General features: G+C 40.1%; 1 long non-coding RNA gene across 1 annotated transcript; it reads left to right on the forward strand.

The window, feature by feature from the left end:
- Positions 1 to 8008: 8008 nt before the first annotated feature.
- LOC136509993 (uncharacterized) lies at positions 8009 to 10918 on the forward strand. Its single transcript, XR_010772583.1, has 4 exons — positions 8009 to 8611; positions 8698 to 8841; positions 9664 to 9746; positions 10702 to 10918. It is a non-coding gene; the product is annotated as an uncharacterized lncRNA (long non-coding RNA).
- Positions 10919 to 11480: the final 562 nt, after the last annotated feature.

Below are 11480 nucleotides of genomic sequence, written 5' to 3' on the forward strand. Positions count from 1 at the left end.
TGGACCTAAGTGAAACTTGGGTACAAGTTGATGGACCACTGATGCATTTAACTCAAAAAAAAACATCATAGTTTAACTCAAATTTTCAAAGTTTAAACAATGGTAATATGCGTGACTTGTTTTTCTCAAAATAATAATTATTAGATACCAAATAATGGTATTACGCTTTTAATTGTATTTACTACTCTATATCTTACTCCCCTTCCAAATTTTATTGGTTACTTGAACTTGATACTGAGTTCAACTTAAATTTTGACTGACTCCTTTTTTATAAAAAGACAAAACACCAAATAGAAAAATAACTTATTTATACTCCCTGCCTCCAGGAATGAATGCAGTTATGGGATCCGTGTCAGTCAAAATAACTTAAGTTTGATCGAGTTTATATTAAATAATATTAGCATTTATATCACCGATTGACGTCTCAAGTGCTTCACCGAGCGAGTTATGAAGGCCTCTTGGAGCGGCCCGGAGATGATATGGCCCATGACGGGGTCTTCAAGACGCCATTGCAGCTTTTCCACCTCATTGTGGATGAGGCTAACGCCTGGATCATGACCGGCTTCACTAGCCTCAAGTCGTTGGTGGCCGCACGCGCCGACTAACACTACGCGCGCACGCCTTTACTGCTCTTCGTCGCACCATTGTTCCTTTAGTTAGTACGACCGTGTAAGCTCCACCGTTCGGCGGTGATCTGTGTTCGTGTTTACCCGCATGCTCGGTGGCAACTCGCCATCTAGTACTGTTGAGCATGTACTCATTTTCTAACTCCTCTTAATGAAACACGTGCTAAGAATGTTCCAAAAAAATATGGGCCACGATGGACGTGCACGGCTCGCGATCCCAAGAGGAGTAGGCGGATAGCGACACAGAGCATGTCGCATATTCCGACGTTCAAATGAGGTGAGCACCTTATCTTGAAGCGCCTAGGACTAACCAGCGGGATGTCCTCTCTGTCCACGTCGGCTTTGAAGGCGTATGAAGAAATCTACGGCGCCGACCCTGGCAATATGCAGGAGTTTTGTGAGTTGTTCCCACCGGACGGCGACGTGGGTCCGCGCAAGCAGCGCCGTCGCCGCTCGGTAGCCCGACTATAGGATTTCTAGCTGGCGTCGCATTTCGGGTTGATCAGTGTCCAATGTAATAGTTTAAATTTTAGTACACTAGGGTGGGTTTGAGCATCCGTGTAAAACTCTTCTAACCCCCTAAGACGTCGCTAAGGCGTGTTGCATTAAACTTCTCTTCCTTAATACAAAGACGCGCAAACCTTTTGCATGATGAGAAAAAATATTAGCATTTATGCAATGTTTTCCTAAATGGTAAACGGTCTTTATACGGTCGCCCTTCGTTTAGCGTTTAGGCTGTTTACACGGTGTTTAAACGAAGTTAAACGGTTTTATACTTTTTTTTTAAAAAAAATACATATAATTATATATGTGCATGTAAAAAAATCAAGTATTCTAGCATTTATACATATTTATCCCAGTAAAAATAAATTATTTTGGTATGTATATATATTTATGCATGTGAAAAGAACCAAATATATCTATTTATGCATGTAACATATCAAGTGTATACATTTATAAATATAATAAACTTAAGAATATAAATTTATCTATACAAAACTGAACTAGATTTACCTCGTGTTCGCCTAAACGGCCGTTTAAACAGCTGTTTAGCCCGTTTAATGCTGTTTATCTCCGTTCCGTTTAGGCCGTTTAGACCGTTTTTCGTTTTTTTGACCGTTTAAACGGTCAACCGTTTAATTTCCGTTTATCCCCTAAACAAAATAGTTTACCACCGTTTACGTTTACTGGCCGTTTAAACGGTTGTTTAATCCGTTTAGACGAACACTGCATTTATGTCTCTAAACAAAATTTATTATAAAAATATATTCTATAACTAATCTAACGGTACTTATTTTGTATTATGAATGATAGTAATTTTTTATATAAATTTATTTAAAGTTCAAATTGCTTGACTCCTTGAGAAACGAGAATTACATTCTTTTCTGGACGGAGGGAGTACTTAATACCAAATAGATGCTCTATCAATACATATTGTATAGTGGATTTAACAAAAATAATTTCGTAATTGGTAGTGTATTTTTGTGTATAAACTTGATCAGGCTAAAATAAATTTAACTCATGACAAAGCTAATATAGCCTATAATTTAGAGCGGAGGAGTATTTTCTCTTCTCTTTTCTATTTTTTCTACAACAATTCCTATACATCTCCCTTCGTCTGTTCACCTAATAAACAAGTGCATCGCGTAGAAGGAAACGTGGTTACCGCCGGCTAAGGCGTTGTATGGTTCACTTCTCACCTTCTAAATCTAGTCTCATTTAGTCATTTTTATCAAATGCTATAATTAAATGGGACTAAAAGTGTATTAGCCAACTAATCACCCAAGTATTACTAAATAGGGCTAAAGCTCACCTTTTAGTTAGGTTGCCACACATTTTAGTCACTTTATATCAAACACCCTTATTGGTTGTGTTTGGTTCACACTTTCTAAAGTTTAGTCACCTAAATCAGCTCCTAAAGTTTAGTCACCCTTTATTTGGTTTGGTGGATTAAAAGGGACTAAAAGGTGTCTTTTAGTCAGGATATTTGATCCAAAGGGATTAAAAGATGAGGCAGCTTAACTAAAAGATGTACTTTATTTCATTTAGCAACACTTGTGTGACTAGTTGGTTAATACACTTTTTAATCATATTTAGTAATAGTGTTTAGATAAAATAACTAAATAAGACTAGATTTAGATAGTGAGGAGTGAACCAAACCAGAACTAAAAGGCCTGTTTTAGTCTCTTTTATCCACCGAACGGAACCAGGTAAATCCAACTGAAATTCGCTTGTATCTGTACACCGTCGCCCCGTCACGCGCACCTCCCTCACGGCCTCACGCACTAGTGCAACAAAACTTTACACGAAGACGCCGCTGCCGCTGGCCGAGGAAAATTGGGCATATGGGGCGTACATCTATGAATGGATTGTTCCTCTGAGACACAACAGCGGGGTGGTGGCGCAGTTGCCTAGCTCCTAGGTCTCACAGTTTCGTTGAGTTATCCTGAGTTCGATCCTCTCTCGGCTCCGGTGTTTGATTCTTTAGTCGCTCCTAAAATTTATATCATATTGAATCTTTAGATGTTAATAAGGAGCATTAAATATAGATTAATTATAAAATAAATTATATAGATTGAGGCTAATTTACGTTGTCAGATCATGGACTAATTAGGTTAGATTCGTCTCGTAAATTAGTCACAAGTTGTGCAATTAGTTTATATTTAATACTTCATGCATATGTCCCAACATTCGATGTGACAGAAATTTTAAGAAGCACTCAGGCCCTTATCTGCCCATACAGATACAGATGATTGAGCCCCAGCTGAGCTCGTTTTTTTTTTGGCTGTCCTAATAAATTTTTCTTCGGCAAAGAGAGCATCATTAATCTGACCACAGGAGATTCTCAAAAAAAAAAAATCTGACCACAGGATCGGTTTTCTCTGAGGAAAATTTGGATTTATTATATGAAATTGAAGTTGTGAATTTTGGACTACCTCGGTCAATTCGCTCTTGTGACTACTTGGGTCGTCACTCTCTCCAGCCCATACAGATGCTTGAGCCCCGGCTGAGCTCGGTTTTTCTTTTTCTGGCTTTGCATTAATCCTTTTTTTTTTGGTGCCGAACGCATGCACGGGCCAAATTCGTTTTGAGAGAATTCTTCGTTTGGCACTAAAACAAATCACTCTTTCATATGAGGCACTGAAAATTTTGAACTTCTTTATCTAACATCAACTTGAAAATTCCTTCCGTATATGGCGCTTCCGTCTATTTGATGCGGTAACGGTATCAAGTGCCACATAAAATGACATATATACCCTTCTATGTACGAGCAACATGTAGTGCCAGATAGGAAAAAAATAAATAAACATAATGTCAAATAAGGAAAGCACAAATATACTTAAAAAACAAAAAAAATGTAAACACCTTGCACACCTCACATTAGCTCAACAAATTCATACAATAGGGGTCTAAGTTCACATATCCAGGTTTATAAATATGCATACATTATCAGATTCATAAACATAAACACATGAAGGTTCATACATAAGGGGTCTAAGTTCACACTACAGAATAGCGTGTTCATCATACACATATCAGTTGCACTATATTATAGTTCATAGAGCATATGCCTTACACATTGACAAGCACATCTACAAAGAGAATCACAAGCTCAACCTTCTCTTGCTTCTCGTGCTATTTGCAGGACTAGCAAGCTTAGCTGTCTTGTTTCTGGTGCCTATTGCAGGGCTGTCAAGTGACAGTATAGGAGCCGCTTCTTGACCTGCACATGTACATATATCGAAGTTGAATTTAGATGTAACAACAACAGTAAGAACTCAAAAATGTTTCAAGGATAAAACAAAGATGTAATTCTGTTTTGATCTTGCAAGTGAGAATGAATAGTCGACCGAGTTATCACATTCATCTTACTTATACGATGTATATATGGTACTGATGATTTATGAGTACTGCTCAATCGTGGTAAATTTGGGGTTTTATATTCACACACATATTTCAATACAAGGACAAGTGGGAATGAAATTCTATAGGGAAAACATCAGAGTAGGTGAAATGAACATTGGCGCTTGTTTGAAACGATCAAATTGAAGTCCTACAATGTGGAGAGGAAGTATTCATTCCCCTGAGAGAAAATCCGATCCCTTCATGCATCTGTATATGCCTTAGTGAACACTGGAGCTCAAAATTGTGTTGCCAACATTTTAATCTCCAGATAAAAAGGGGTGGAATGCCTGCACAATGTAAGAGAACAAAGTAAATTATATATTTGTCCAGGTAGTTCAAAGTCTGAGAAATGTTCAAAGGTGTGGCATTTTGATAATAATAATAACAAAAGATCCAATCAATTGCTTCTAGAAGACACGAGCTGTATTTCAGAATTTTTATATGGATCCTATAGGAAGTAGTTTGATTAAGAACGAGATATGGGATCGATCAACTCTTGTGTTTTGAGTGGGGCCTTACGTCAAAGTGCCTCTTTTCTGGCCGCGCCATTCCTGAAATAGCAAGAAGAAAAGGCAACCAGATCCAATTGCTTGAAATACCAATCCCGAAGCCATGACTTGTTTCAGTATGTTCCCTTCATCTGAAATGAAACACACAAGAACCTCAGTTAATGCATATGTAAGTCAACATTAGTTCCTAAACAATTACATGTTTGTTTGAGTTAAAACACTTTTTTTAGATAAAGGACTCTGGCCTCTGCATCCACGAATGGATGTATATGGCCATTGAGTTAAAACACTTAGGCAATGATAAAACCGAGGTGCAGGGTAAGAAAGAAAGCAAACTCATATATTCATTTAAACAATGGAATACGAATTCTGACCGTTGCTTTCGAGAATGCACACAGCACACAGGTTAGCAGGACAAAGCTAAAAGAAATTTAACACAAGCCAAAACAAGTCTGAACACACTCAGACATTAGCTAGCCTGCTCCTGAAACTCCTGTGCTTCTAATTTGTATAGCTACATTCCAGCAACTTAAGCAATCGTGTGACGATATAAATCTCCAAATTAAATTTCAATCCTGAGCCACTCGATCAGTTGCCACAAATCTATAGGTGGCATGGCAAAGCTAAGGCTGTGTTCCCTAGAAGCAAAGCTTGTTAAAATTGAAAAAAACCGGCAAGACTTTTTGTATACGAACTTACGAAGCATGGCAGAAGGCCAGAAGAACTCACGGAAGATGCCACCAGTCCCGAAGATGCGGATCTCGGCAAGTTCGAGAGTGCAATTGCGGTCGGAAAACAAGGCCTCCCTGCGGTACGGGCACGCCCTCTCCACCTCGAGGAGCTCCGGTGGACGAGCTCGCCCCGCCGTGGCCTGCACCCCGTGCCGTCGGGCGAGGCCGCCCCGCCGCACCGTGAGCTGCCGCCAATGCCGCCGGGCGAGGCTGCCCCCCCCCCCCCCCCCCCCCCCCCGTGCACCACGCGCCGCGAGATGAGGCCAGCGCCAGCCGGCGAGCCCGCCCCGCCGCCGCGTTCCCCGCCGGACCCGCGCCTCGATCTGCGATCATGGGGCGAGCTTGGCTGACTGCGGGGCGCCTCGAGCTAGGGGACCCGCCCCATGATTTTCTGAGCACCAGCAGCTGGCGCCTCCTTTGCCCCATCCACATCTCCTCCGGCCTCCATTCTCTCTAGGGTTTCGTGTCTCTTGTTTTCAGAAGAGAAGAGCGACGGGAGGAAGCAGGAGACTCGGGGGAGAAGGGGAGATGGACCCATGCACCAGACCGGGCACCTGCGCGCGACCAAAATAAACATGGGCATTTTGGTACTTCTAATGAAAAGCTGACATGGTCTTTCTAGTCAACTAACGGAGGGGCGCCTAAAATAGATGGCAGTGTCATTTATGTAATGAATTTTTAAGTTAGTGCTAGATAAGAAAATTCAAATTTTTTAGTGCCTCGTATGGAAGAGTGATTTGTTTCAGTGCCAAATAAAGAATTATCCCATTGGTTTTCCTTTGGCAAGCGAACCTGATTACTCTGACAACAGCTGTTGTGCTCTTTGAGATAAATTTGGGTTTATTATATGAACTGAACTCGTGAAATTTGGGCTACCAGTCTACCACGTTCAATTCCACAGATTTTAACGGTAATTCCAGGATTGGGTGACTAGGGCTCCGCTGGTAGCTTCGGCTCCTCGGTGCTATGTAACTAGAGAGATGTAACTTTAAAAAGACAGGAAGATGTAGTTTGATACTACCTACATTCTTTTTTACATGTTGTAAATTTTGAACTTGACTAGATTTTTTTAAAAAAAACTATACTATAAGATTTATATTTTTAAATTCACTACGACAAATCTTTTCATAGGGGGGTGGGGGGGGGGGGGGGGGTGTTGCACGCGCACAATTTATCTTAGGTCTAAAATACTATTTCTTGTCTTAGTCAAAAGATAAAAAATTATCATGCCCCAAAATTTCTGATTTTGGGTTGCGCAGAGAAAACACTAAATAAAATAAAAGGTTTTAATATTTAGATAAAATTTACCAAGTTCAATTTGTGCTAGCGCAAATTTAGTTATAGGAAAAATGTGAATGTTCAAAGTTTTCTAATTTTGACGGACGTTTGGATGATGTGATGTTCTGCTTCTCGCTTGACTTGGAGTTATGAGTGAGTAGAATTTTTCAAAACGCGTTTAGTAAGTCGTTTATCTTTCTCCGGCTTGTCTCTGTCTTTTTCTATAATTAAATCCTTGCTTTCTTGATCTTAATCTTTTCGTATAGAGTATCCCAAGATCCTCTTCTTCTGCTCCAAATCCTTCCTTTGAGTTTATCTTTCATCAATCTATCTATCAAAACTTCTCAGGAATTTTTCTGGCTTCCTATTGATCTTTTTCCTCAATTTTCTAGGAACATAATCTAATTTTTAGATGCTCCAAAATATCTTTTCATGAGCCCCAAATACTTTATTTGGGTTCCTCGTATTTCATAGTGTCTCTGAGAATTTTCTCTGAATTTTCAGAGCTTTCGGAGTATGGTTCGCGTCTTAAATAACAATTCTAGACTTTTCTAGAATTATTTTAATTAATTCCAAAAATAATTAATCCCAGCTCTTATCTATCTCAACCCAGAAACCTTTTGGTTCCTTGTCTAATGGATCAAGGTCTGTACAATTCTCTCTCGCGTTGATCCATGTTCTACCTGTTGTTTTGTTTCTTGGCCGATTTTGCTCTGACGAGAGGATATATACAGATCAAAGAAGCAAGCAACGAGGTCATATGCTTTAATCATAACGATGATATAGACAGCGTCGGCTAGCTGTTCTAGCACAGAGCAACCCATCAATTCTGTTTTCCTTTCCAATCTATCTGTGATATATGCCGTGCAAGCCAAGGACTCCATATCCATCACGTCATGCCCGTCCATAAATAGCAATCTCTGCTTCATGTATACAACCATTGAAAATCTGAGTTCAATCCTTCAAAAATTAAGGCGCAGCCCTACTGCTCTCGTCGCCTCTCCATCTGCCATGCCGAACTGCAAGTTGATTCTTCCCTTGAGCCACGCTCGCCGAAGCTGCGGATTCGAGCGCCACCATGATGAGAAAGATCAAGCCGTTGCCTTCCAGTTCATCTCCGGCAGGGCAGGCCGTACGTCGTTCCCGTTGCTGTCGCTTACTTGCTGGCATCAAGAATGCACGAGCCTTCCAGGAGAGTTCATCGTCTTCTTCGTGTTCAAAAGAGCCAGGCAACGTTGTCGATCTCCTGAGTCCTGTCTCTTCTTTTTCCTACCTCTGCCTTTCGCCGATCTAGTATCGCCTGCTGGCTGCTGCAGGAGGCATGCTGCTGCTATATATGTATCTGCGGCTTCCGTGAAGAGGCTCAGGTCGTCCAGAAGTCCATGGAGGCAAATCACAGCTAGAGGCGGCCACGTGAAGCACTTGCTGCTAACTTCGTTCTCCTCGTCGTCCGGTCAAGCGGCCAAGCCAGGCGCCACCTGCACGTAGGAGCAAATCCACCAGTGCCATGCGCCTGAAAAACAAGAAGTGATCATCGGCGATTCAACCAGAAACCACCAACGTGAGCCCCTGTCACCTTGCCTTTCAGTTTATCCTTTCCTTTCTAATCAATTCTCTATTCCTTGCTTTGTCTTAAAACATCTCCAGCACCTTTGGTTAGATTTACCACCGTGATGCATGAGTTCCTGGCTGCTTGTCTGTCTTGAGGCCAAGCATGCTCGCTCCAAGCTAATCCTGCATCTATCATCTGTTTCTCGCCATGACCAGAGCAAGCTACGGATGACATGCATGGTAATCTTGTCAACTTCCTCCACCGTTCGTCTATTTCATCAACTATAGCTACATGTTTTGTTGTTCATCAAACTAGCTACGTGTTTTGCCTGGTGAAACTTCCGTTCAAACATATCAGAACTAAAATTCTCTACCAGATATCCTATATATCACACGTACATGTTTTTGCCTAGTGTATATATCTTCTTTCAACTATGGATGATTAATAATCATAGGTTGGATTCGTGATTACGTGACGATGTTCATCATGCTAAATGTTTCTGAGTTTATAATTTTAATATTAAATTGTTTAGTGTTAATGCAAACTAGTTTTTCAATTTAAAAGGAACTTTGGACCATAACGATTGCTAACTAGATTAATGGAAATATGAATACGTTTTTAATTCATATTTTGCTTAGCTTAAGCATGTTACAGACACAACATAACTGGTTCAGTAGCTTTCACATATACTTTTTCTTTTGCGAAGATAAAGTTAAACTTGATTAAATTATATGGCATTGTTTATTAAAAAAATATGAGTAGTTCCAACTCGGTTTTTGAATTAAATTATGTTTTGACTAATCTGATCTTAATAACTTTTACAGACTTTTGCTCAATTAAAATCAAGCATATAGTCTTTTCTTTTCTTTTATAATATATAAAACTCCTAATAGTTGTTTTATTTTTAACCGTAGACTCGTTCTCGGCGTTTTGTTGCACTTCTGCGACTGTAGTAGCGAGCTCTCTTTTAGTATGTTGCTTACTCTTGTCTGGTGTACTGTTCTTAGTTGCTTTTATTGTTGTTTGTATGTTTGTCTATGCATGATGCTTGCTATGAGTAGAACGAGAACCATTTGTAAGCGCCGAAGATCAGAAGGTGATGACCAGAAGTAGAAGTATGAGGGAGTTTGAACAAGTGTATAAGGCAAGTATAGCATGGGATTATCCTTGTTGTTCTATACACCTTTAATCATTTAATTCATACTGCATATGTCTACCTTGACAATTACTAAGGATTTCCTAGTACTTTGTTATCTGGTACCTTGATTCCTATGGGTTTATGCATTTAGGTAGTATATTGCTAGTGCTCAAACAATAACCATGATCTTGTAACTTGACTAACGGTATATACAATAAACACTAAAAGATGCTTTTTAAGAACAAGGAATAACGGGGCTAGAGCATAGTTTTTTGTGATGCTCTAGATTCCTCTCCTTAAGGACTTCTCTGTAAGCGATCATCCGGGACTTACAGTACAACCATGAGTGCTATATGGCTCTGGGTTTAGTCAAGTATGAGGGCATTTTCTAGCTTTTTAGTGGTTACACAAAAGGGCGCAAAAGGGGCTTGATGAGCTGAGTATAGTGCGGCCTCTGTTTCTAAGAGTACTTCTGCGTGAGTGTGCCTTCCGAAAGGGGGCTCTATATTTCCTTGCCAATTGGAAACCTAGCGGCCCTAACTTGTTAGACGAACCTTTGAAAGGCTTCATAGTGAACCATGTCGACCTTCCTTGGTAGTGGGTCAAGAGGCTGATCACCTCGGGCGAAAGGGTAAATCATGGTTCATGGTGAAAGTGTACAACATTTGCAGAGTGTAAAACTGGTATATCAGCCATGCTCATGGTCACGAGCGGCCTTGGACCTTTATGGAATAGATTATTATTAATGATAATTATGTTTATGCTATTCATTATTCATGTTTACTTGATCATGTGTTTTATGGGGCTTATGCTAAACTTGTTGCTACTCAATTGCTTAAAATTGTGACTCACTAAAACCTAATCGCAGTAAACCAGTGTCAACCTTTTGAGCCTCATAAACCCCATGTTATATTTGTTGAGTAAAACATGTACTTACCCTTGCTTTACATTCAAAATTTAGAAAAATCTTGGATGGGTACCAGATGTTGGAGCTAGTGAGTTTTCTAAGAAGTGTTAGGCGTATGTACCCCCCAGTCGACTGTCCCTGTGGTGTTTGGAGGCTTCGCTTGAGGATTAGAATTTATGATTCCGCTACTTTGATGTAAGCTTTGTCACTATGTAAGTAATAATATCATATTATTATTTGTTAAGTAATAAAGCATTGTCTTTTGATACTATTGTAATTTGTCGCTATATGTGTGATTTGACTTCCTGGGCACACATATAGTGTACATCTGGTTTTGTTCTTAAAATCGGGTGTAACATAAATTCACATCAAACAAACAATGTAGATAGGTAACATTATAGCCCATTGCCCATTCCCGACCTATCTATCTTATTGCTCTCACATAGCATCGGAAGTTCACACTAATTTGTTACACCCCATTGTTGTATGCCTCTTCCCCTTGATGTTATGACCTCAAATCTTGATGAGCTAACGAGGGCACAGACAAAAAGGGCCGTGGAGGCTGGAGATCACTAAAGGCCCCTCGATTGCTTGCTCCATGGGCATCTTTTTGGTGAATCTCTGTGTAAAATGTCCTTGTAGACAAGATTCGTCACTATGTGAAACTCGCACATGTGTTCTCAGACTTGAAAGTGCATCTAGCCCTTTAGTGGATTTTGGATGATTGAATGACAACACGATTAAAGATCTAACATATTTGCTAACTGTTGGATAGGAAATTGGTTATCTCACAGGCACTTGAATGTAACACCCTCGGTGTTACACCCTAAATC

The sequence above is a fragment of the Miscanthus floridulus genome, chromosome 16 (genome assembly GCF_019320115.1).
Source record: "Miscanthus floridulus cultivar M001 chromosome 16, ASM1932011v1, whole genome shotgun sequence".
NCBI classification, from domain to species: Eukaryota; Viridiplantae; Streptophyta; class Magnoliopsida; order Poales; family Poaceae; genus Miscanthus; species Miscanthus floridulus.